The sequence below is a fragment of the Hyperolius riggenbachi genome, chromosome 1 (assembly GCF_040937935.1).
Source record: "Hyperolius riggenbachi isolate aHypRig1 chromosome 1, aHypRig1.pri, whole genome shotgun sequence".
Taxonomy (NCBI): domain Eukaryota; kingdom Metazoa; phylum Chordata; class Amphibia; order Anura; family Hyperoliidae; genus Hyperolius; species Hyperolius riggenbachi.
In genome coordinates this window covers 337,558,513-337,584,673 of record NC_090646.1, presented here as the reverse complement: position 1 = coordinate 337,584,673, position 26,161 = coordinate 337,558,513, and the positions used below count along the sequence as shown (strand labels likewise).

Sequence of the window (26,161 nt, the reverse complement as noted above, 5' to 3'; positions counted from 1 at the left end):
AACAAAGTGTATTTATAACAAACACACTGAGCCATCTAAACATGCTGCTCAATACATATCTATAATCTACTACCTGCTGCTACTTCCATCTCAAAAACATTTCCAGAATTCGTCCCTTCCTTTCACAGCAGGCTACTAAAATGTACATGCTCTGATCATATCCAGTCTTGACTACTGTAACACCTTACTCTGCAGTCTGACAGTGCAGACTGGCACTGCTTCAGTCCCTACTGATCTCTGCTGCTCACCACATCCACCTCTCCTCCCACTCTTTGATGCAGCCCCTCTATGCCAATCTCTCCATTGGCAACCTATTACCTACAGGATCAAGTTTAAACTTCTCACCCAATCATACAAAGTTCCACATAAGATTTCACTTCCTTACATGTCCTCATTAATCTCCAGATAACATCCCACCCAGAACCTTAGCTCTTCACAAGAAAGCCTCTTGTTCTTTAGCTTGGTCACCTCCTCTCACTCCCACATCCAGGACATCTCATGAGCATCACCTCTCCTTTGGAATACTCTCCCCCAGCCTGTCTCTTATGCTCTTCCCCAGACTGGAAACCCTCAAGCGTACTCTGAAAGCACACCTATTCAGACAAGCCTATAATTTGCTATAGGTAGCTTTAGAGGTTCGCTGTCTCATCCGCTAAGCTCTGTGTCTCCTTCACTAATATCTCCAACCCACTACCCTTTAGATCAGGGGTGTCAAAATCAATGATGTAAAGGGACAAAATCTAAAACATAGTCTAAAGGTGGCCACTAACTTCAAGCGAAAAATCGTTCAACCAACCGAAATTATGATTGGAATGGCTGTAAATAGTCTTCCCTGATGGACACAATCGATTCCGAACCATTATAAAAATAGTCGTCCGATTGTATTTTCATCAAACCAAAATTTTGGATTTTCTTGTTGGTTGTGATAGATAGGAAGCAAAGATTGGTTCATTGATGGTGTATTGAACGATTTCACTTCCGCTCAAATGATTTTTCGCTAGAAATTGGACCGTTAGTGGCCACCTTTAGTTGCAGGCCAAATAGTTTATTAAGATTTAACATTTATTGAACAGTCTCAAACAAAGTAGTATAACTATAGCGACCATGGGGGCCTGGATCCCTGCTCTTCTCCCTTATGCAGAGTAGCACAGTGGAACAGTTTAATATTTACCTGCTCCAGTGCTGGTTTGGAACACTACTACTGCAAGCTTACAAACCTATGTGCATGACGATCTGGCACCGATAACCCTTGCACTTCCACCCACACTCCCAAAGCTAGTTTTGATCAACAGACTGATCACAATAGTGCTCTAGATTTAATAAGCTTTGGTTCAATTTGATGTTTTTAGGAAATCACCGGGTGTGGGTAGGAATACATTTTTTTACGCACAGAGCAGGGAAAGGGAGATAAGACTCTTCTTGTCTGTAGTGGTGGAGTTCTGTCGACAAAGAGTTAAACTCTCAACAGAGGGAGGAGGTGTGCAGAGTCAGGTGATCTGTGCAGAGGGAGAAACTGGCCTCTGCCCTCTCCCAGCCCCTTCTTGAGTATCTTGTGTGAGTAATTGTGGGATGAGGAGGAGTTTGGACAGCTGTTTGTCCAATAAAATTGCAATATTACCTCAACAGGATATAAGTATACTGTAGGACCTAGACAGCCAGGTATTTTAAAGGTATTATAAATACAATCATTGCAAAGTCCAGATTTGCAATACACAACACTTTATACACTGCTAATTAATGCATTCTGTGTATTCTATCATACACATTACAAAAAAAGCACCACAACTCCAATGCATTGTCTTGTATTCACATCATGGTAGCACTGCATTTGAAGTTCCTCAAACACAGCAGAACAGAGCATACTGCTGTCAGAAAACTGTAATGCAATGCAGGTGCAGATCAAACACAGCCAGACCAGCTATGTATACAATCCCTTAAATATGGTGGCCTCTATGCACGACTGGATGTTTCACGAGAATGCAAAGAAACTCCATGTCTTTTCACTGCACATTTCCTTTGCTGTGTCACCCATAGTAATCTGTGGAAATAGAATATTCAATTTGAAGCATGTAGCAAAGATGAATGTCATATTTTTTCACAAGTTAGAAAATCCTGCTGTTTAGTTGTCAGAATAATGCTGTATACCTTTCTGTGTATCGAGTAACCCTTTCACATCATTTACCTAGTCCAATAACCAAATAGCCCTTTTACAAGCATAAAATGATTTAATACTGTGCATGTAACAAGCTGCCATGCTAGCTCTATATTTTTGTGATTAAGTCTATGTCAGCAGTACAGAGTGTAGCATTGACAATTGGACTGGGCTAGTTATAATAATATATAGCAAGCGAGTCACATAAATCAGATCTACTTCTAGTAACTGATGTATGAGAAATCAATAGGTATCGCCAGAATTGCATTTATCTTCCTTTAAGAATGGGAAATAATATACTGTAGTTTGCTTGCATAGATAAAACAAACATTACTTCCATCCAGTGACTGTATAAGGCAGATACTGGAAATAGCATTTCATTAGCACTTGTTCTCTTTGCTTTCCCTACAAAGATCCACTTCCTCTTAGCAAAGAAAAACTAATACTTTTATGGAATGTACAGCCACTCAGCCAGATCTTAGCTACTTTCAAGATCTTTTATTTATCATTTATTAAGTCACACTTTTTTACTTGAAAAAAATGTGAAGAATCTCAAACAGAAATACTTTCTTAATCCATAGGATGACATTTTATATTGATTTTGCCTGAAAAGATCATTACAGATTGTTTATGGTGACAATTCAGAAACAGGTGTTGTGTGCGCACAACTCTTTTGCTCCCTGTGTTCTATCGAGAGGAGTTGGGGAAAGACAAGCTGGGAATGTCCTCTGCATGAAGGGGGAAAGGATGTTTATAGGATACCCAAGGTGACATGTGACATGATGAGATAGACATGGGTATGTAAAGTGCCTAGCACACAAATAACTATGTTGTGTTCCTTTTTTTCTTTCTCTGCCTGAAAGAGTTAAATATCAGGTATGTAAGTGGCTGACTCGCTCCTGTTTCAGACAGGAAGTGAGTACAGTGTGATCCTCACTGATAAGAAATTCTAACTATAAAACACTTTCCTAGCAGAGAGAAAAAGGTTCAATAGTTCATAGTTTTTAGCTTTGGCATACTTCAATGAATGTGTCATTGAGCAAAAACAGTAAAACAGTTAAAACTTAAAAAGTAGATTTAAAATAAAATAAAACTGTGGAAGATCTTAAAAAGTCATTTTTAGGAGAAGGAAGATAGATACAATTGTTTAATTCATTAGTTTATTTTCGCCTTGGGTGTCCTTTAAGGTTGCATTCACAGCGGGACATAATTAACTACCTGAAGACCGCCCCACGCCAATGGGCGTGGCCGCGGCGGCAGCCCCAGGACCGCCTAACGGTAGAGCCACCAAGCAGACCCAACATTTTTTGGCAAAAACCAGGTTATCACAAGTGTAGGGACTGCAGATGCGATTGTCTCGAATACAGATGGGAGAAGATATGATATTAGACACTGTTAACCCACTTCATCTTATGTGGTATATGCGCTGATGTGCACGTGTAATCTTCAATATGTTGGTAGGACGACGAGACCGCTCAAAAAACGCATATACCAACATATTTATAACATTCAAAAAGGTTACACGTGGCACAGTGTTTCAGCGCATTTTGCTAAAATGCATAATAATGACCCAGAGGTCAGGGCCGGATTTAGCACTAGGCACTGTAGGCACGTGCCTACAGGCGCCATGTGCTACAGAGGCGGCAGACAGCAGCGCAGCAAATCTCTCCAGCTGTCCTCACTCAACATGACAGCGCGCCCCGCTCCACATCCGACCCTGCTTTCATCGGGTGTTGTATCGCAGCGCTAATATCCTCTACAATGCCGCCCCACTCTGCACTGAATCTCTCAGTGCATCTGCTGACAGAGCTCCTGCGACAGGGGAGAGGGAGGGGCGGTGTGCCCAAACCCAAACTTCGTCGGGACTCTCGGAGAGTGTGTAGCCGCTCAAGCAGAGCTTTCTCCCCGGACAGGCATGAGAGGGAACAGGCTTCACGCTGCTGCAGCTCCAGCCGGAGAAAGAGTGTGGGATCCTCCTCCCTCTCCTCAAGGAAACTTCAAAGGCTGTCTCTGCTGTGCTAGTGAAGTATTTTTTTTCTTCTTTTAGCAGTTTGATTGTCCGGAGGTTAGGGGGGGATGGAGGAGGGGGTTGTAAAGTGTGTGTACATTGTATGTATGCGTGTTGTGTGAGCCAGGGTGTGTGTACAGTGTGTGTATGCCAGGGTGTCTGTGTGTGTCCACAGCATGTGTGTTTGTGTGTGTACAGTGTGTGCATGGCATGTGTGTGTGTCTCTTGTGTACCAGTGTGTGTGTGTGTGTGTGGCAGACTGTGTGCTGGTGTGTCTCTTTGTGTACCACTGTGTGTGTGTGTGTGTGTGTGTGTGTGTGTGTGTGTGTGTGTGTGTGTGGCAGAGTGTGTGCTGGTGTGTCTCTTTGTGTACCAGTGTGTGTGTGTGTATTTGTGTGTGTGTGTGTCTTTGTGTACCAGTGTGCGTGTGTGTGTGCGTGTGAGTGTGTATCCACAGTGTGTGTATGTGTGTGCCAGAGAGTGTGTTTGTGTGCAGGGCCAGGACTACAATATAGGCAAGGGGGGCATTACCCCCTGGCACCAGAGTCCATAGGGGCCCCCCAAGTGTATACCATTTTGCCCCTTCAGTTTGCCCCACTGCGGCCACCCGTGGCTTGTGTAACTGTGCTGTGTGGATAGTAGTGTGTGGTGAGTTGTCAGCTCAGCAGGCAGGGGAGGGAGGCAGGGAAACATACGTTACCTATTTTGCATCATGGTTTCCATGGTTCCCTTTCCGCCTATTGGAACGCAGTGGCGCTCTCCCACGACGTGATGTCACATTCCAGCATCACATCAGGGAGAGCGCCGCTACTGTCTACCAGGCAGGACGAGAACCATGTAAACCACAGTACCTCCTTCCTGTGCTTGCTGAGCTGCTGACTCACCCCACCACCATCCGCACAACACAGTTATACAACCGCGGGTGACCATGGCAGGGCAAACTGAATTTTTAAAGAGGAAAAATGGGAGACACTTGGGGGGCTCCTACGGACTTTGAATCGGGTAAAGTATGTGCATACCTCCCTCCCCTGCCTGCTGAGCTGCCCACCACCATAACAGCCCACCACCATCCACACCACACAGCTATGCCCACCACATCCACATCACACAGCTATGCCCACCACCATCCACACCACACAGTTATGCCCACCTCCATCCATACCACACAGCTATGCCCACCACCATCCACACCACACAGTTATGCCCACCACCATCCACACCACACAGTTATGCCCACCACCATCCACACCACACATTTATGCCCACCACCATCCACACCACACAGTTATGCCCACCACCATCCACACCACACAGTTATGCCCACCACCATCCACACCACACAGTTATGCCCACCACCATCCACACCACACAGCTATGCCCACCACCATCCACACCACACAGCTATGCCCACCTCCATCCACACCACACAGCTATGCCCACCACCATCCACACCACACAGCTATGCCCACACCATCCACACCACACAGCTATGCCCACCACCATCCACACCACACAGCTATGCCCACCACCATCCACACCACACAGCTATGCCCACCACCATCCACACCACACAGCTATGCCCACCTCCATCCACACCACACAGCTATGCCCACCACCATCCACACCACACAGCTATGCCCACCACCATCCACACCATACCACACAGTTATGCCCACCACCATCCACACCACACAGTTATGCCCACCACCATCCAAACAACACTGTTACACAAGCCATGGCTGTGTTGCTGCGAAAAATGCACCAAAATGATATCCTGCTGTAGCCATGAAGTCATGTTGCATGCCGCAAGGGAGGGAAGAGACACAGAACTTGCAGCTATTAATATCTGCTGTAAAGTGCTGTGGCTGTTTAGACCTGCAGGCACTGGTGTTCTCACATTTTCAACAAAGCTTATTAAAATACCTGAATTTTCTGGAAGTAAATCTTTGTGAGGGCTCACCCTGCTGCCATGCCATTTCAGGTCTTTCCCTACTTATGTTCCCTGGGGCCCCTGCACCGTTTCTGCCAGTGTACCAACTCACCTGCCCTGGTGCATTCACTCCCTGTCTTCATCCTTGCTAGTTGTATCATCTCAGTAACCTGGCCCATGTCATTATGTAATAACTAGCAAGGATGAAGACGAGAGTGTACGGACTAATAGAGCAGTGCGCCAGGACAGGTGAGATGGTACGCTGGTAAAAATAGTGCAGGGGCCCCCAGGGAGCCCAAGTCAAAGGGAGACCTGGGATGGCCTGGCAGTGCATGAGGGGTTGGGGATAGATCAAGATGGGGACAGGCTGGCCAGAGTTTGCCAGTATACGGCGCCCTGCACACTGCAAATCAGTTTTGCTATTCCGTTTCCGATTCCGATTTTCAATTCCGATTTTCCCTGAATACATTCAACAGAAAAATGGATCAAAAATGCAGCATGCAGTAAAGATTAAAAATCGGAATTGGATTTAAAAAATATTAAAAAGCGGAATCGCATGCAGTGTGCAAGGAACCTACACCCGCTTGTGACTGGCATTTGGGGCTGGTCTTTGATGCACCACACTGCTCTTTATAGAGACAACGTGCTCTAAATTTGGTAAAATCTGATTGTAAAAGGGATGTGGCCTGTGCAAAGGGGCGGGGTTAAGGGCGCCAGAACTTCTGTGCCTATAGGCTCCTAAGCTGTAAATCTGTCAGAGGTTTAAAGATGATGGCAGTCGAACAGGTTCATACCCATTGGAGAGGTTCTAATAGACTACAACAACTGTGTAAGAAAGAGACAGAGTGGATTTACAGATTAGGTACTATGGAACCCCGCGGGTTAAATATAGAATTAGACATCAATTGCTTTATTACAAACAGGTAGTATATTATGGTCATGTATCATTCATGTAGTTGCTGAGGATAGGGGTTAATCATGTGAGGTGGTGGTGTAGTAGGTTATTCATATAGAAATGATAGGTTGATACGTATTGGGATAGTGTGAGGATTGTTGGCCTATATTAGGCAGGAGGTGTAATAATAAAGTTTGGTATATGCACATAGCACTTTAAATTTTTCTGTATTTGCATGTGGCACTTTACTCACAGGTTATAAATAATACACTAGGGGGAAATATAAATTGGCAATTACACTATGTAGTATATTGAAGCTGGCAGGTGATACTCATCTGCTAGGGATTTGTGCAATATGGATAGTGTTGGCACAGCATGGTTCACACTAGGGTGAGGGCGCTGGGGTTAAGGTCCGTATAGAGACTGGGCCGTGGCGGATCATTTTAGCTAGGTGGAGGTGATAGATGTCAATACTCACTTATTTGGCACAATAGGCCTCTCCTTTGTCATAGGGATGAGGCAGCATAAGTGAAAGGGTTCACACCAGGTTGGGTTTCACACACTTTAATGTGGGAGTGTACAAGATTTAGTTTATATAAAGATATCATTACGTGTGATCTGCACTATAAGCAATTACTTAATTGGTAGTGGCATTTAGGTAGACACACAGAGCTGGTAACTTGTAAGTATTTGAGGGGGCATTAGTTTAGGACTAGGTCGTAGTGTCCCCATTACAACTTATAGCACAACTTTCTTGGGGTGTATATGGAACAGTCATTTTAAGGTAGAATTGCAATAGAAGCATGATCACTTTGGGGTATTTAAGGCACTGTCACTTTAAGATAGTAATGTGGTAGTGAGGGGAACAAGGGTATAGATATGAGGGGAATAAAATGATAACCGTGTATAATTAGAGGGTGGCACGTAATAAATGGAATAGAACATAAGGGTAATTTTGGGTTTTAATGGTAAAGCAACCAGTGGGTTTGTATATGGTAGAGTGTGCATAATGCCAGATCGTAATGGGGTGTGTATAATCTGTTATGTACAAGCCTTGAAATATAGCGATTGTACCACATGGCAGCAAGTAGGAGATGCAATGTTCCTAGAATGTATATAGAAACATCGAGTTATGTAACATAAGACTGTATGCATTATAAACTGTAATATAAGATTGCATGCATTGCAAATTGTATACGTAGTGTTCCCCGCTGGGTTGCCTAGCGACAAGAAGAGGGCGGCGACGTGGGTGGTATCCAGCACGGCGAACTAGAGTATTTTAGATATGTCAGTAGAGCGTGCTGCCAGCCCCTGAATGAGTCATTGCGACAAAACGCGTAGGGTGGAGCCAGGCAGCACGCTGACATTCCGGAAACACAGGCAACCTAGTGAGGACTGAGCACCTTGTATCCGCGGCCAATGGCTGCTTTGATGTCTTAACAATAGGAATGCCTTTTTATTACTTTTAATAAAGAAGTTTTATGTGGAGATCGACCTGAGGAGCGTGGATTACTGCATAACACTACGTGCAAAGTAACAAGCAGCCATCTGGTGAGTGAATTCACGAGGGGGGCACGCTGTTTCTATCCTCATTGGTGAAAGCATGTCCCTCTGGAGTGTGGCACATGGTGGAGATTGCAATTTTGTCCAAACAGTGCTGAGCACTATATGCGTTTTCTCTACTTTGTCTTCATTATAGGGGTCTTATCTCTGCTGGGGAATAGGACTAAGTAAGCGCAGCAAGTGTTTGTGAAATTGAGGACCGCCTAACGGCAATTGGCATCAAGTCCTGGGGCCGGCTACTGCAGGAGATCGCACGCATGCTGCGTGCGCATCTCCTGCTTGAGGGGCAGAGCTGCGGCGATCACAGCTCGGGAGACTGTTAGACAGCGAAACTAATTACCATGCTGCGATCAGCAGCAGCGCTGCACTGGGGACAGCCGTGTGGCACGGCTGTCCCCCTGGGGCACAAGAGAGCGATCGGCTCTCTTAGGCTGAAGCCTATGAGAGCTGATCGCCATGATTGACTGGCTGGGGGGAGGGAGGGTTTAAAAAAAATAAAGAAAGAAAATAGTAAATAATATTTTTTAAAAATAACATAAATATTTATTAAAAACAAAACAAAACACAGGGGGGGATCAGACCCCACCAACAAAGAGCTCTGTTGGTGGGGAGAAAAGGGGGGTGGGGGGAATCACTAGGGTGCTGTGTTGTGCAGCCTTGCAGCTTGGTCTTAAAGCTGCAGTAGCCAATTTAACTAAAATAGCCTGGTCTTTAGGGTGGTTTAGCACTGTTGTCCTGAAGTGGTTAAAGTCATTATAACGCAGGTTAACGCACTGTAATGTTTAGCCTATGCGATATGGTAACTCACTGCTTGCAGTGCATTACCTCTAAATCCAGACGTTAAACAGATACAGAGAGGCATATTTTTCATTGCCTGTATTCGCCACTGTATCATCTACTGTATGCCACGGTAACGCAGCGTTAATGTGCGTTACCACCTTTTTTTTGCGTTGCGTTGTAATGCTGCGTTGCAACTTTAACGCCGCATTACAACGCAATGCGTCCCACTATGAATCTGCCCTAAAGGAAGTTCCCTAGCAAATATATTTTTAGCCGAGAATATTTGCACAACTTTTTACACATACAAGCATATTAGTGCACAGTTAAGCATGCATAGTATTTAGTTACCGTATTAATATTGCTTATATTTTACAATAATTATTTATACATTATGTAGTCAATGTTTGCCCATTATAAAAATCATTCCTCTCCCTGATTTACAATTTTTAAATTTATCACAGGTGGCGATATCTTTCTGCTGTGCTGGCAAGGTGCACCTTTGCGAAATATTTCTTTGTTATTTGTTCCTAAGTGTGCAGAAACAACACCTGGGCCCTTACAGTGGGTTGCAAAAGTATTAAGCCCCCTTGAAGTTTTCCACATTTTGTCACATTACTGCCACAAACATGCATCAATTTTATTGGAATTCCACGTGAAAGACCAATACAAAGTGGTGTACAAGTGAGAAGTGGATCGAAAATCATACATCATTCCAAACATTTTTTGCAAATCAATAACTGCAAAGTGGTGTGTGCGTAATTATTCGGCCCCCTGAGCCAATACTTTGTAGAACCACCTTTTGCTGCAATTACAGCTGCCAGTCTTTTAGAATATGTCTCTACCAGCTTTGCACATCTAGAGACTGAAATCCTTGCCCATTCTTCTTTTCAAAACAGCTCCAGCTCAGTCAGATTAGATGGACAGCGTTTGTGAACAGCAGTTTTCAGATCTTGCCACAGATTCTCGATTGGATTTAGATCTGGACTTTGACTGAGCCATTCTAACACATAGATATGTTTTGTTTTAAACCATTCCATTGTTGCCCTGGCTTTATGTTTAGGGTCGTTGTCCTGCTGGAAGGTGAACATCTGCCCCAGTCTCAAGTCTTTTGCAGTCTCCAAGAGGTTTTCTTCCAAGTTTGCCCTGTATTTGGCTCCATCCATCTTCCCATCAACTCTGACCAGCTTCCCTGTCCCTGCTGAAGAGATGCACCCCCGAGCATGATGCTGCCACCACCATATTTGACAGTGGGGATGGTGTGTTCAGAGTAATGTGCAGTGTTAATTTTCTGCCACACATAGCGTTTTGCATTTTGGCTAAAAAGTTCAATTTGTTCTCATCTGACCAGAGCACCTTCTTCCACATGGTTGCTGTGTTCCCCACATGGCTTGTGGCAAACTGCAAACGGGACTTCTTATGCTTTCTGTTACAAAGCCTTTCTTCTTGCCACTCTTCTATAAAGGCCAACTTTGTGCAGTGCATGACTAATAGTTGTCTTATGGACAGAGTCTCCCACCTGAGCTGTAGATCTCTGCAGCTCGTCCTGAGTCACCATGGGCCTCTTCACTGCATTTCTGATCAGTGCTCTCCTTGTTCGGCCTGTGAGTTTAGGTGGATGGCCTTGTCTTGGTAGGTTTACAGTTGTGCCATACTCCTTCCATTTCTGAATGATCGCTTGAACAGTGCTCTGTGGGATGTTCAAGGCTTTGGAAATCTTTTTGTAGCCTAAGCCTGCTTTAAATTTCTCAATAACTTGATCCCTGACCTGTCTGGTGTGTTCTTTGGACTTCACGGTGTTGTTGCTCCCAATATTCTCTTAGACAACCTCTGAGGCCCTCACAGAGCAGCTGTATTTGTACTGACATTAGATTACACACAGGTGCACTCTATTTATTATTATTAGCACTCATCAGGCAATGTCTATAGGCAACTGACTGCACTCAGACCAAAGGGGGCTGAATAATTACGCACACCCCACTTTGCAGTTATTTATTTTTTTTAAATGGTTGGAAAAATGTATGATTTTCGTTCCACTTCTCACGTGTACACCACTTTGTATTGGTCTTTCATGTGGAATTCCAATAAAATTGATGCATGTTTGTGGCAGTAATGTGACAAAATGTGGAAAACTTCAAGGGGGCCGAATACTTTTGTAACCTACTGTATGCAATTCACTTTTTCCCCTGAGTTTTCTCCTAGATTATATTTTCATACCTCCTAAACCACCAGCAAGCAAGAAAATACTCTGAATAATTCATGACCTACTTATGGGTACTTTTTCTATTGTAAAATGATTTAAAGTTATTTTAAAGAGAATATGAAAATTATCTCCTAGGAGATAACTCAGTCAGGACAAAAAGTGAATTGCATATGGGCCAGGGTATCTAAAAGTGCTCTGGGGCAGAAGGCTGCATAACTAAACAGCCTTGTATAACCATCACTGGGAGGGAAGAGTTTCACAATAATATAAAGCAATACATACTCATAGGAAGTATTTCTGATATTGAAACAAGGATAATTAATGTAACATTGGGTGTCCTGAATAATGTACTGCATATATGTCATTGTAGTTCCTCTTTAATGACTTAAGAACAGCCATATGCTGCAGGAAAAAGGTGATACTAAAAGCATTAAAACAAAAACAAAAAAAGAACATTGAGCCCTGAAAAAAACAGATTAAGTTTTGACTGCAATAAGCTTGTACAGTCTTGCCCACTCTGTGTTAAATCTTGCCATGAGAGTGAGATGAACACATTTTACAAAAACACTGACTGCTCTGTTTGGGCAAGCTGTGCAATTATTCAGATCAATTGCCTGATTGAAGATTGAATGGTCAGAAATGCCAAAACACGGTACACACACATATGAATGTGTATCTGACCAGTCTTTTGTTCCCCACAGCTCTCATATGTTCCTGTAAAGCTTAGTTTGTTGTTAGCATATGCACATGGCATCAGATTTGCAGAGGACCAATTGAGATTTAAAGCAAACCTGTGATTTGAAAAAACAAACCAAAAAGTTAGATACTTACCTCAGTAGAGGGAAGCCTCTAGATCTTACAGAGGCTTCTCCGATCCTTCTTGAGCCTACAGCTGGTTGCCAGGACTCTCTTCTTCTTCATGGCCTACACTCCTATCCATGAACAACTGTGGCCGCACTGCACAGGCAAACTGAAGGCCTGCACAGAGCCTTCAGGTACACTTTGAACTAGAACAAGCGACTGGAATGGTAAGTGCTCATTACCAAGCAGCAGCTGACTATTAATGGCTGTAGCAAGACCCTTTCTGGCAAATTTAAGTTAAGATTCACCAGCAAAGCCATCTCACACTGACCAATCAAACAATCATTTTTTTGTTCATTTCAGATTGCTCTGCTGAAGGATTCCGTTATTTCACTTTATAATTACTTTGTAAACACTTCGATTGAACCATCCATTCATTCGGAGTGAATATTGGAAAACTGCATGTACCCTCTCCAAGTCACGACCAAGGGAGAATTACAAAGCTCTTCCTAACAGTGTGGAGCACCACTAAAACCAATACCTCCAAAAGGAGAATACATGGAACAGTGGTGAATCTTCCGGGAGTTCCAGTCTTCCAGAATTACGTCAAGACTGTAGTGCTTTAAAGAAAAGTGACAGAGGGCCAGGTCTGTGCTGGGATGGTGGATGCAGGGGTGGGTAAGCTTGGCAACCAGGCAGAGCAGATAGACTTGCTACTTATCCCACACTTAACCACCCTGGCGTTACATTTATGTGGCTTTTTAAAAAAAATGGGTTTAAGTTAGTGTAGCTAGCACTAGGCTAGCTACACTTTCGCCCCAAGTCCCCCGGCACTGTTCCCCCCTCTGATCGCCGCCAGCGATATCCCATGAGAGCCGCAACTTCTCCATCTGGCTTCAGGCGTTGCTATGGCGATGATCGGGCATGACATCTGACGTCATCGACGTCATGCGCAGTTCCGATCGCCGCCATAGCGACCCCTGGAGGCTATGGAGAGGCTGCACCAGGGGGGGTGGGGATCCGAGCGGGCCAGCGGCAATTGGGGGGGGGGTGATGTAGCTAGCCAAGTGCTAGCTACACCCTCAAACCCCCCACATAGAAATTATTATTCAAAAAGACCCTCCAGGGGCTGAGCAACCCACTGCGGCGGTAATGCACAAGCTGATCTCGTCATTACCGCCGAGGTGGTTAAGATAGCTGCACCATCTTTGCACAATCTAGCTCACGGATGTAACTTACCATCCAGCCCGCCCTCCTGACACCCCTGCATCATTCATAAATTGCCACCCCTGCCCTCCCACATATCACTGAAGCCACTCAGTCACGTGCACAGTTCGCACTGTTGCTGACAGTGGGCCTTAGGTGATAAAAAGCACTAATCCGACCCCAGGAACATCCCAGAAGAACACTCAAAGTACTGTATAAGTGGATCAGTGGGAAATTAACTGGGTGGAAATTGCTGTGCAAAGTAAGAGCAATAATTCTTTCTCATACTGTATGTGAAAACAAAACAACTAAATGATCCCCAAGGATTCTGGGATCAAATTCTGTGTAGTTATGAGCCAAAAGTAGAACTGTTGGGACAGTACAGGTTCCATTATATATATCAAAAGCAGATACAACATTCTATTGTAACTTAGAGTATTATACTAGCATGGTATTGTGATTGTATGTAGAAACTTTGTTGCAGCTGCTGAAGGAACTTTGTCTTTTGTACCATACAAGGATCCTGAACTAATATGCCCTTTCTGTCATATATAACACACTGGGCCTAAAACCTTATTAGTGTACAGTGTCATCTTACTTTTCTAGACAGGGTTAAAGATTTCCATGGTGGCTTTATCTTGCTTTTTCTTAAAGTGTCGCATGACAGCTGAGAGCTTCTACAGCCGCACAAGGGTTATTTCTGCCTCTGCTGCTTATCTACCATAAGTATGTTTGCATTAGATAGGCAGTGCTGGCAGCTTTGCAGAGACGGAACAGTGAAAGGGAATCATTCCTACTGAACAGAGCTGCAACTGTGCAAAGAAATACTATAGTATGGGTGGAATCACATTACGGAGAGGGGCTTAGCCAATGCTTTTTGCGTGTTTCTCAGTTTAGGAACTTAATAAGTAGAGTGTCTAGTCATCCATTTGTGAGGTGAAGCTGAAGCTATGTAGAAAGTCAATGATTTCATGCCAGTGACTATGAAGAAGCAAAATTAATGTTTTAACTGATGCAGTGAAATCTCATTATGCTCCCAACAGAGATGCTGTGTGACAGATACGCAAAGAGCAGTTCAGGCACACAAATCTACCAATGTACTCCAATTAAATCATATCTGAACCGAAGAGTGGGCTAAGGGGGGTGGCTACTATTCTCCAACAGAGATGTGACAGAACAGAAAGCTTTTGCTTGTAATTATTGCTGATGAAAGTGGTGCACTAAGCATTAAGTATACAGAGGCAGATATTGTTTCACATGGGTGATATTAGTGTTAGAAAAACTTTTTTCCTTTTTAAATAGATGAAATATACAATTAAAAACTGTGTTAGGTGTTTCACTTAGGCTTTATTTGCCTAACATTACAGAATATTAGTAAGTAAAGGACCCGTGCTGAAAATAACCTGATGAGATAAGCAATTGAATTTATTCTCTTACTCCTAAAATTTCAATTTTTTAACTATCCCATGGTTTTATTTCATATTTGAATGTTTTATTGTCTCTGCTCAATGGCAGTCTATGAAGTGTTTCGGAATTAAAATACATGAACTGTTGACCTTTTCTATCTTTTTATCTCTCCCCCTGCTCTCAGAAGTTGTATTTTGGCAGGAAAACGTTTATGGCTGTAATGTGCTTATCAGTGAGGTATATTATATAAGGCATGGCATGAGAGAAGGCATGACAGGAGAGAGGGCATGACAGGAGAGAAGGCATGACAAGAGATCAAACTGGTAAAAACAAAAAACACAAGGACGCCGGGAGCCCACTATCGTGTATTAACGTAGTAGCAAATGGATTCAAAAGGGTTGTATTATACTCACAATTGTAGGTTGCTTTTGACGGCAACCACTAGTCAGTACATGTGGAGAAAAACCGTCTCCACTTGGCCTTGTAGGTCGCTGCTCCAGAAGAATTTTGCCCTATAATGTATAGTAGTGAATACCCTACAGAGTAGATTGAAAATTTCTAACAGAAGACACTATAGGAGGCGCCCAATAGATATGCAACTATATAACAACAGATATCAGTTTTCTATGGTAAAAAAATGAATTCCTACCTGATAGGAAGACTCACAGGTCGAATTAGTGAAAAGCAATTTATTTTTATACTTGCACAGGACAACGTGTTTCACAACCTTATGTCGCTTCATCAGGTCAAATAGTGTGCTAAAAGTTTCCGTGTCTCCGTGTCTTAGCAATGGCGCCCACGCTGTGAGTCTTCCTATGAGGTAGGAATTCCTTTTCTTACCATAGAAAATTGATATCTGTTTTTATATAGTTGCATATCTAATTGGCGCCTCCTATAGTGTCTTCTGTTATGACAAGAGATAAGTTGTCACTTGCATGTCTGAAAATTAACTCTTTCAGGCAGCAAAATAAAAAAAAGAAACAAACTGGTTCTTTATATATTTTAGCACTGTACATACGTATGTTTATCTCATCATGTGTAACGATTGGCCATGCAGATCGTGGTCGTGACTGGAACCAGACTGGCAGATCCACGATCTCTGCATGGCAATCGTTTTGGTTCCAACAAAACCAAAAGATCACAATGGAAATACTGACGTCTGCACAACAGAGTAGAATAATAAATGTGTTTTATTACAATAATGCAAGTGTACAAATGCAGATCACCATACACATACAATATACAATCAAACAACACGTGGTGCACCACAAATACCAGAACCCTGACTATCTATCTATCTATCTATACAAATATATACAGCAACACACACAATATGAGAATATATACAATAATACAATATATACAGACACGTCTCAACACAATCAGCACACAGAAGAATCGTCAGACTAGCAAGGATCAAATACCAGGAAATCAGAATGGATCAGAAGTACAGAATCAGAAGGCAAGAGATTAGTCGAACAAGCAGGAGTCAAAATACCAGGAGCTCAGGATACAGGACTGATGGCCAGAGTCACAACACTGCAGGAACAAGACACAATGACCTAGCAATGTGCTGCTAGGAAGTCCGGCCTTAAATAGCAGCACATTGATCAGGTGATCTATCAGGAAGTTCACATAGTTCCACCTGCTGGTGATCCGGGGAACTGCACAGTTCTCAGCAACAGGGGAGACACCTGCTGGTTGACAATGGAAGTTCACAGCACAGTTCATAAGTAATGCCACCAGCAGGACAACAGAGGCACAGATCGGGACATCATGTCACATATTGCCTCAGGCACACTTGAAAACAAGTGGAACCCCCAGTCTTACCAGGAATGCATTTTAGAAATGTGTGTATAAACAATGTAGACCATATATTATTGGTCAAAATAATGAGAACTGCCATACCTGCCTCCAAGAGCATTCTTTTTACCCTGTTTACATCCTACAAAAGTGAATGAGCTGTGTCCGCCAGCACAGGTCAAATTGCAGTGAGACACCTGTAATTTAGCTGGCAGCAGACAATAGAGCATGGTATATACACAGGACACAACATCCTTGTGCCCTCTGCCTCACCATATCCTACCTGTACCACCAGTACACTTGGTTGATTCTTTATATTTACTTGTGTTGGGTACTGTATATCCTAGGGTCTCAGCATGTGGTATGCATACCAGTGGGGCTACTTCTGATGGGTGCAGGGTGTACTTGGGCTTTATAAAGTTAAATAAATGTAATAACGGTTATAATTTAGAATTTTATAAATTGTGTTTAACCACTTCCCGAACGCCCCCAGCCGATGGGCGGCGGCAAAGTCCGGGCCCAAACGACCGCAATACGCCCATCCGCGGGGGCGGCTGCGGGAGTGGCTATGCGGCAATCGTGTCATTCGTGTAGCGATCAGCCGCCGGGGACTGGCTCTGCCCACCGTTCGCTGTAACCCGCCGGCCGTTCGGAAGCGCCGGCGGGTTACTAGCACCCGGATCGCCGCTGAAACATTGTATAATAGGCTTTGTAATGTATACAAAGCCTATTATACTGGCTGCCTCCTGCCCTGGTGGTCCCAGTGTCCGAGGGACCACCAGGGCAGGCTGCAGCCACCCTAGTCTGCACCCAAGCACACTGATTTCTCCCCCCCCTGCCCCCTGATCACCCACAGCACCCCTCAGACCCCCCCCTGCCCACCCCCCAGACCACTGTTTGCACCCAGTCACCCCCCTAATCACCCATCAATCACTCCCTGTCACTATCTGTCAACGCTATTTTTTTTTATCCCCCCCCTGCCCACTGCCCCCTCCTGATCACCCCCCCACCCCTCAGATTCTCCCCAGACCCCCCCCCCCAGACCTCCCCCCTGTGTACTGTATGCATCTATCCCCTCTGATCACCTGTCAATCACCTGTCAATCACCTGTCAATCACCCGTCAATCACCCCCTGTCACTGCCACCCATCAATCAGCCCCTAACCTGCCCCTTGCGGGCAATCTGATCACCCACCCACACCAATAGATCGCCCGCAGGTCCGACATCAGATCACCTCCCAAGTGCAGTGTTTACATCTCTTCTCTCCTCTAAACACCCACTAATTACCCATCAATCACCCATCAATCACCCCCTATCACCACCTGTCACTGTTACCCATCAGATTAGACCCTAATCTGCCCCTTTAGGGCACCCAATCACCCGCCCACACGCTCAGATTGCCCTCAGACCCCCCCTTATCAATTCGCCAGTGCAATATTTACATCTGTTATTCCCTGTAATAACCCACTGATCACCTGTCAATCACCCATCAATCACCCCCTGTCACTGCCACCCATCAATCACCCCATGTCACTACCACCCATCAATCACCCCCTGTCACTGCCACCCATCAATCAGCCCCTAACCTGCCCCTTGCGGGCAATCTAATCACCCACCCACACCAATAGATCACCCGCAGGTCCGACATCAGATCACCTCCCAAGTGCAGTGTTTACATCACTTCTCTCCTCTAAACACCCACTAATTACCCATCAATCACCCCCTATCACCACCTGTCACTGTTACCCATCAGATTAGACCCTAATCTGCCCCTTGCGGGCCCCCAATCACCCGCCCACACGCTCAGATTGCCCTCAGACCCCCCCTTATCAATTCGCCAGTGCAATATTTACATCTGTTATTCCCTGTAATAACCCACTGATCACCTGTCAATCACCCATCAATCACCCCCTGTCACTGCCACCCATCAATCACCCCCTGTCACTGCCACCCATCAATCACCCCATGTCACTACCACCCATCAATCACCCCCTGTCACTGCCACCCATCAATCAGCCCCTAACCTGCCCCTTGCGGGCAATCTGATCACCCACCCACACCAATAGATCGCCCGCAGGTCCGACATCAGATCACCTCCCAAGTGCAGTGTTTACATCTCTTCTCTCCTCTAAACACCCACTAATTACCCATCAATCACCCCCTATCACCACCTGTCACTGTTACCCATCAGATTAGACCCTAATCTGCCCCTTGCGGGCACCCAATCACCCGCCCACACCTCAGAACGCCCTCAGAGCACAGCCCTGATCACCTCGCCAGTGCATTGCTTGCATCTATTTCCCCCCTCTAATCACACCTTGAGACACCCATCAATCACCTCCTGTCACCCCCTAGCACACCTACCCGTCAGATCAGGCCCTAATTTGCCCCGTGTGGGCTCCTGATCACTCGGCCAAACCCTCAGATCCCCCTCAGACCCCCTTCCGATCACCTCCCCAGTGCATTGATTGCATCTATTTTCCCCTCTAACCGCCCCCTGAGACACCCATCAATCACCTCCTGTCACCCCCCTAGCACTCCTATCCATCAGATCAGGCCCAATACATCCCGTCATCTAAGAGGCCACCCTGCTTATGACCGGTTCCACAAAATGTGCCCCCTCATAGACCACCTGTCATCAAAATTTGCAGATGCTTATACCCCTGAACAATCATTTTGAGAAATTTGGTTTCCAGACTACTCACAGTTTTGGGCCCGTAAAATGCCAGGGCAGTATAGGAACCCCACAAGTGACCCCATTTTAGAAAGAAGACACCCCAAGGTATTCTGTTAGGTGTATGATGAGTTCATAGAAGATTTTATTTTTTGTCAAAAGTTAGCGGAAATTGGATTTTTATTGTTTTTTTCACAAAGTGTCATTTTTCACTAACAAAGTCCAATGAGTAACTTTAGGATTTCACAGGTCATTTTGAGAAATTTGGTTTCAAGACTACTCCTCACGGTTTAGGGCCCCTAAAATGCCAGGACAGTATAGGAACCCCACAAATTACCCCATTTTAGAAAGAAGACACCCCAAGGTATTCCGTTAGTAGTACGGTGAGTTCATAGAAGATTTTATTTTTTGTCACAAGTTAGCGGAAAATGACAAAATGACAAATGACAAAAAAAAACAATTAAAATCAATTTCCGCTAACTTGTGACAAAAAAAAAAATCTTCTATGAACTCACCATACTCCTAACGGAATACCTTGGGGTGTCTTCTTTCTAAAATGGGGTAATTTGTGGGGTTCCTATACTGTCCTGGCATTTTAGGGGCCCTAAACCGTGAGGAGTAGTCTTGAAACCAAATTTCTCAAAATGACCTGTGAAATCCTAAAGTTACTCATTGGACTTTGGGCCCCTTAGCGCAGTTAGGGTGCAAAAAAGTGCCACACATGTGGTATTGCCGTACTCAGGAGAAGTAGTATAATGTGTTTTGGGGTGTATTTTTCCACATACCCATGCTGAGTGGGAGAAATATCTCTATAAATAGACAATTGTGTGTAAAAAAAATTAAAAAATTGTCATTTACGGAGATATTTCTCCCACCCAGCATGGGTATGTGTAAAAATACACCCCAAAACACATTATACTACTTCTCCTGAGTACGGCAATACCACATGTGTGGCACTTTTTTGCAGCCTAACTGCGCTAAGGGGTCCAAAGTCCAATGAGCATCTTTAGGCTTTACAGGGGTGCTTACAATTAGGCACCCCCCAAAATGCCAGGACAGTGAACACACCCCACAAATTACCCCATTTTGGAAAGTAGACACTTCAAGGTATATTTAGAGAGGAGCATAGTGAGTCCATGGCAGATTTCATTTTTTTTTGTCGCAAGTTAGAAGAAATGGAAACTTTTTTTTTTCACAAAGTGTCATTTTCCGCTAACTTGTGACAAAAAATAAAATCTTCTATGAACTCACCATGCCTCTCACTGAATACTTTGGGATGTCTTCTTTCCAAAATGGGGTCATTTGGGGGGTATTTGTACTATCCTGGAATTTTAGCCCCTCATGAAACCTGACAGGTGCGCAGAAAAGTCAGAGATTCTTGAAAATGGGAAAATTCACTTTTGGCACCATAGTTTGTAAACGCTATAACTTTTACCCAAACCAATAAATATACACTGAATGGTTTTTTTTTTATCAAAGACATGTAGCAGAATAACTTTCGCGCTCAAATGTATATGAAAATTTTACTTTATTTGAAAAATGTCAGCACAGAAAGTTAAAAAAGTCATTTTTTTGACAAAATTCATGTCTTTTTTGATGAATATAATAAAAAGTAAAACTCGCAGCAGCAATCAAATAGCACCGAAAGAAAGCTGTATTAGTGACAAGAAAAGGAGGTAAAATTCATTTAGGTGGTAGGTTGTATGACCGAGCAATAAACCGTGAAAGCTGCAGTGGTCTGCATGGAGAAAAAGGCTCTGGTCCTTAAAGAGAATCTGTATTGTTAAAATCGCACAAAAGTAAACATACCAGTGTGTTAGGGGACATCTCCTATTACCCTCTGTCACAATTTCGCAGCTCCCCGCCGCATTAAAAGTGGTTAAAAACTGTTTTAAAAAGTTTGTTTATAAACAAACAAAATGGCCACCAAAACAGGAAGTAGGTTGATGTACAGTATGTCCACACATAGAAAATACATCCATACACAAGCAGGCTGTATACACCCTTCCTTTTGAATCTCAAGAGATCATTGTGTGTTTCTTTCCCCCCTGCATCTCTCATGCACTTTCAGGCTGCTCTTTTCTTCCTGCAAATAGCTCTGCCTGTGTCTGAATTTCCTCAGTATGTGAAAGCCCAGCCAGATCAGAGGACTATTTATCCAGCTTGTAAAAGATAAGAGAGAAGAGAGAAGCTGCTCTAATGTAAATAATACACAGGCAGTGTGCACAGAGAGGCCTGGAAGGGGGAGTTCATAGCAGAACCACAACACTGAAGAACTTGGCAGCCTTCCAGACACAGGCCGACAAGTCTGACAGGGGAAAGATACATTGATTTATTACAGAGACTGTGATAGCAGAAAGTGCTGCAGTAAGCAAGAACACATTAGAATAGCTTTTGGAACTTGTAGGATGATAAAAAAACAGGATGCAATTTTTGTTACGGAGTCTCTTTAAGGGGCGAAAAGACTGTGGTCCTCAAGTGGTTAAAATAAATCTGAATATACTGTTTAGTTGATTAAAAACAGCAGGCAATACTTGGAGATCATGTATCCACAGCATAAAGAAATATGTATGTGTCAAGGGGTACCTAGGGGTTACTTGAGATAATCTGTACCCATACCTGGGGGTACTTTTTAAGCTCAGGCTTTCATAAGGGGCACATAGTAAAATAATGTTGAGAAACAACTTCTGTATATGATACAGCTGATGTGGCATATTGCTTGGTATCATTGCATATCACACTTGTGTAAGGGGAAAAACACACCATGGGCTTGATTCACAAAAGGGTGATAACGCCTAAAAGCTTTGCACGTGCAAACTAGGGTGCAAACTACTTAGCACCCTGGTTTGCACATGCAAAGCTTTTAGGCGTGATAACTCAGTTATCACGCTTTTGTGAATCAAGCCCTTTGCATGCAATAGCAATGAAGACAATAATGGATTACCTGCCTAGCTTGTGAAGGCACTGCCAAGCAGCAAATTCTGTTCTTTGGAAAGGGGAGGGAGCAGGATGGGCAGGAATGTAAATTACAGTGATGGTCAGTTAAGAAGGATCTAAAGTTGCGTAAACACGCACAACTGTTGTCACTTGAATGGCTTGGGGACTCAGTCCCTTGGGCTATAGTTAGGAGGCTAAGTGCTGTATTAACTGCTATGCTATAGCAGAGCAATGCATATGTTGATGTTAAGGGGGAAGGAGCTTGAACAGCTTCAGATGGAAGGGGTAAGGAGAACAATGTACTCAAAAATCACTGTCCATTTAAATATCCAACATTCTTGAAATTAAATGAGGTCAGGGGACACCTGTGCACACACTTGATTACATCTAGTGTATGTATGCAGTTTACCGGCACATTACTGGAGGAGAGCTCACTGACATTCAGGAACACTTGTACTCATACTAGATTTTTACATACGGTAGAATGATCATGAACAATTGTTTCAGGTAGCAATATCTGGTGGGTGTACATAGCTATAGAGCATTTATTAATATAAAATAACACATAGATTACTTTACCTGTGATTCTTTTAAGAACTCTGGGTTATATTAGTCAAGACTCATCAAAAACTGCAGTATGATATATTTTGTTGTGTTGTTATAGATAGCATCCTAATATATGTATTACTTTTAAGGTCTGATAGTGGACTTAATGTATAGCATTCTGTGTTTATGTGAGACATAACTAACCGTAACTATGATGTATATAATGGCTCACATAAATTACTTACCTTCTTATCAATGCTGCCCAAACTCACGTAATTAACTGACAATAATGTATACATTGATTTTTCCAGTGCTGTGAAAATGGACGACATGTTGCCCTCTCGTTCTCACATACTCATTGCTGCTGACACCAGCCTGTTGGTATGTCCTGGATAATTGAATACTGAGTAGTACATACTTTCATGACAGACTATACAAGTACCTTATGGTGTTACATGCCCTTGAATTGTTCCCAAGTCACGTTTCTTGGAATTATTTGGCAAATTGTATAGAGCTTAAAATTATATTTTATGGAATGTGGATCAAAAAAATGTGTAGGTAGATATATCTATATATTATGCTATATTGAACAACATTTCCATCTGTTTGATATAATAATATACTGATCAGAAATGTACCATGATCATTTGTAACTTCATTTGTGCTAGACATACAAGGGTCAATAATAATAAGGGTCAACCTGTTAGTAGTGATCGATACTATTGTCATGTCCACTTGATAAGATTTCAACAGAAATCTGAGAATCATTCAAACTACTAACAGAATACTATGTGACCATCGATCTCCCAACAATTCTTCCACCGCCAATGGTGATTTTTTCGATATGTCTGATCACTATTCCATTAGAATACTGCACTTAATTGATTGAAAGTTGATCATTTATGCATGGCAGGGGAAATATATCCCTGACACATTTGATCAAAGTGATCAAATCAGCTAAATAAATAGATAGATTTACAGCTAGCCTAGCCCATTGGTTTTATGGTCTCTAACAATTTGTGACCCTAACAGCTTTCAAAGCACTTAATGTAAGCATGCTCAAGTTAAATCCCTGCAATATCCTTATGTATAATAAGCAACTGGGGGAGAATGACCTACTATGCTAACGCTTCTAAACACTCTCGTATTATCCAAGTGAGCGTGAGAGACTGTTGTTAAAGGAATGTGTGATGTAATGTACTGACTGCCCGTGAGCATGGATGTCATTAGCAGTCAGGTCTTACATTCGTCTACAGTACAAAATATGAATATATATATATATATATATATATATATATATATATATATATATATATATATATATATACACACACACACACAAAACACACACACACCAGGTCATGTGCCTTTGTTGCAAGGCAGTATATGGCACTGATATAGCAGTGTGCATTGCTTTTGGCTGTGTATGTCTGCATTAGACAGTCTTCTAATAGGTAATTAATAGCATTCTGTGCATGTAGCAGTTATACAAAAAATGGGAAAATATGTAAAGTTAGAGATATACATAAAATCATCTCAGCAGCTAGCTGGACATCTGTTAACATTCATCTATCCCCACAGAGGTGCACAAACCATTCATGCATTCCTTCACACTCACCTCACATTGCTGCTCACAACCCTTTTTTGTTGATATTGTATGTGAATACACTGAGTACATTGGAAAAAGAGATGATTGTTAATTAGATGTGAGATGCCATGTCCAGCATATGCTCCTTTTTCCCCCCTCAGTGAGACAAGGCACGATGCCAGTTTTGGTTGTGCCATTGATAAACATTGCAGTCTCTTCATTTCAAGCACACTGCAATCCCCCACTACACTCCAGAACATAACACTGCAGGCAACACGCTCCTTTAGCTGCAGATCCCCAAAGAAATGAAACACATCTAGCATCAACAATATATTGCAGTTGTCTGAGCACATTTGCTGAGCCCCCATATGTGACACGTTCAGTATTAGCTGCTGTCCTGCAGTCTTGGTGCTGTCCCAGCTTTCACACTAACACACACTTTCAGGTTCAACACTTACTGTGTTTGCGCCTTCTGTCTGCTCCTCTCTCTACTCATCATATTTTGTAGAAGGAGTGTAAGCTTCAGTAGCCTCTCATCCCAGTCTGTGTCCCAGTGTATCGCCTGTATTGCGTTCCTCCTCCCAGTCACTATGTTCTGTTCCCGTGCTGCTCAAACATAACACTGAGCTGCAGCATTTGTCTCAGTCATTGACTCCTTCTCCAGCCCTCCCTCTTCTCATTCCCATTCTCCCCCTGTCTATTCACGTCTCCCCTTCTCTGTTTTCCATCTTACCTATTGTCCTCCATCTCCCTTTCTCTCTCTGTTGCCTCATTATCAGTCTTATTTACCACTTGCTTTCTCCTATGCTAGCTGAAGGTGCCCATAGAGTTCACATAGAAAGTTAAAATAATGTAGATATGCTGGTTTGGCTACACTGGATTTCTTTGGATTTCTTCTGACGCTTGTGGGGAACCCTGATGTGTTTATGGGAATGCCAAAAGATCCTTTATGAAAGCTGCACCTGTTAAAACTTTTTTGAGAAAAAATCTAAAAAATGTGATACAAGTAGAGAGCAGCTTTATTGCTGTATGATATGCATTACGGAGGATAAGCTTTGTAATGCTTTAAAAGTATGTACGTATGTAAGTTAATGTATGATCATTGTTCGAGACTGTGATTTAAAGTGTACTTTAGAAGCACGTTAGAAGAGGGAAGCCTCTGCATAATCCAAAGGATTCCTACATCCCACTCAAGCTTGCGGTTCCAGCGCTGGGACCCCCCTAAACCTCTTGGACAAGGGTTTGTGGAAAAGGTTTGTGATGCCGAACTCCTGTCCGTGTCTGAGTGCAGCTGCACTTCTCAGACGCAAGACTGCCTGCACTGTAGCATGGAGCTGCTTGTGCACAGCTTTCTCCGCCGCGCATGAGCAGGTCAGTGCTACTGCACAGCTGCAGGCTGTCAGTGCACCTGCACTCATTCACAACAGGAGTGCGGCTGAAATCTTTCAGAGGGTCCAGGACAGCAAAGTGGTCTGGAGGTAGACGTGGAAAGTCTCTGGAGGATCTAGAGACTTTCCTCTATTGGGGTAAGTATCTGAATTTTCCCTCTCTAAAGTCACAGTTTTGTTTTATTAGTGCAGCTGTCTATAAAATCCTAAATTAAGTCCTAATTGGCAATTACAGTACACTGCCCTAGAAATTCCTGGTCTGGATCTGGACATGATGTGAATG

General features: G+C 43.4%; 1 protein-coding gene across 2 annotated transcripts in view; it reads right to left on the bottom strand.

Annotated features, from left to right (window-relative positions):
• LINGO3 (leucine rich repeat and Ig domain containing 3) overlaps positions 1 to 25,091 on the bottom strand; it is a 133,242-nt gene extending 108,151 nt beyond the window's left edge. For both annotated transcript variants that reach the window (XM_068233952.1, XM_068233951.1), the window contains exon 1: positions 24,949 to 25,091. The gene's annotated coding sequence lies outside the window, so the exon portion shown is untranslated. The remainder of the gene's footprint in view (positions 1 to 24,948) is intronic.
• Positions 25,092 to 26,161: the final 1,070 nt, after the last annotated feature.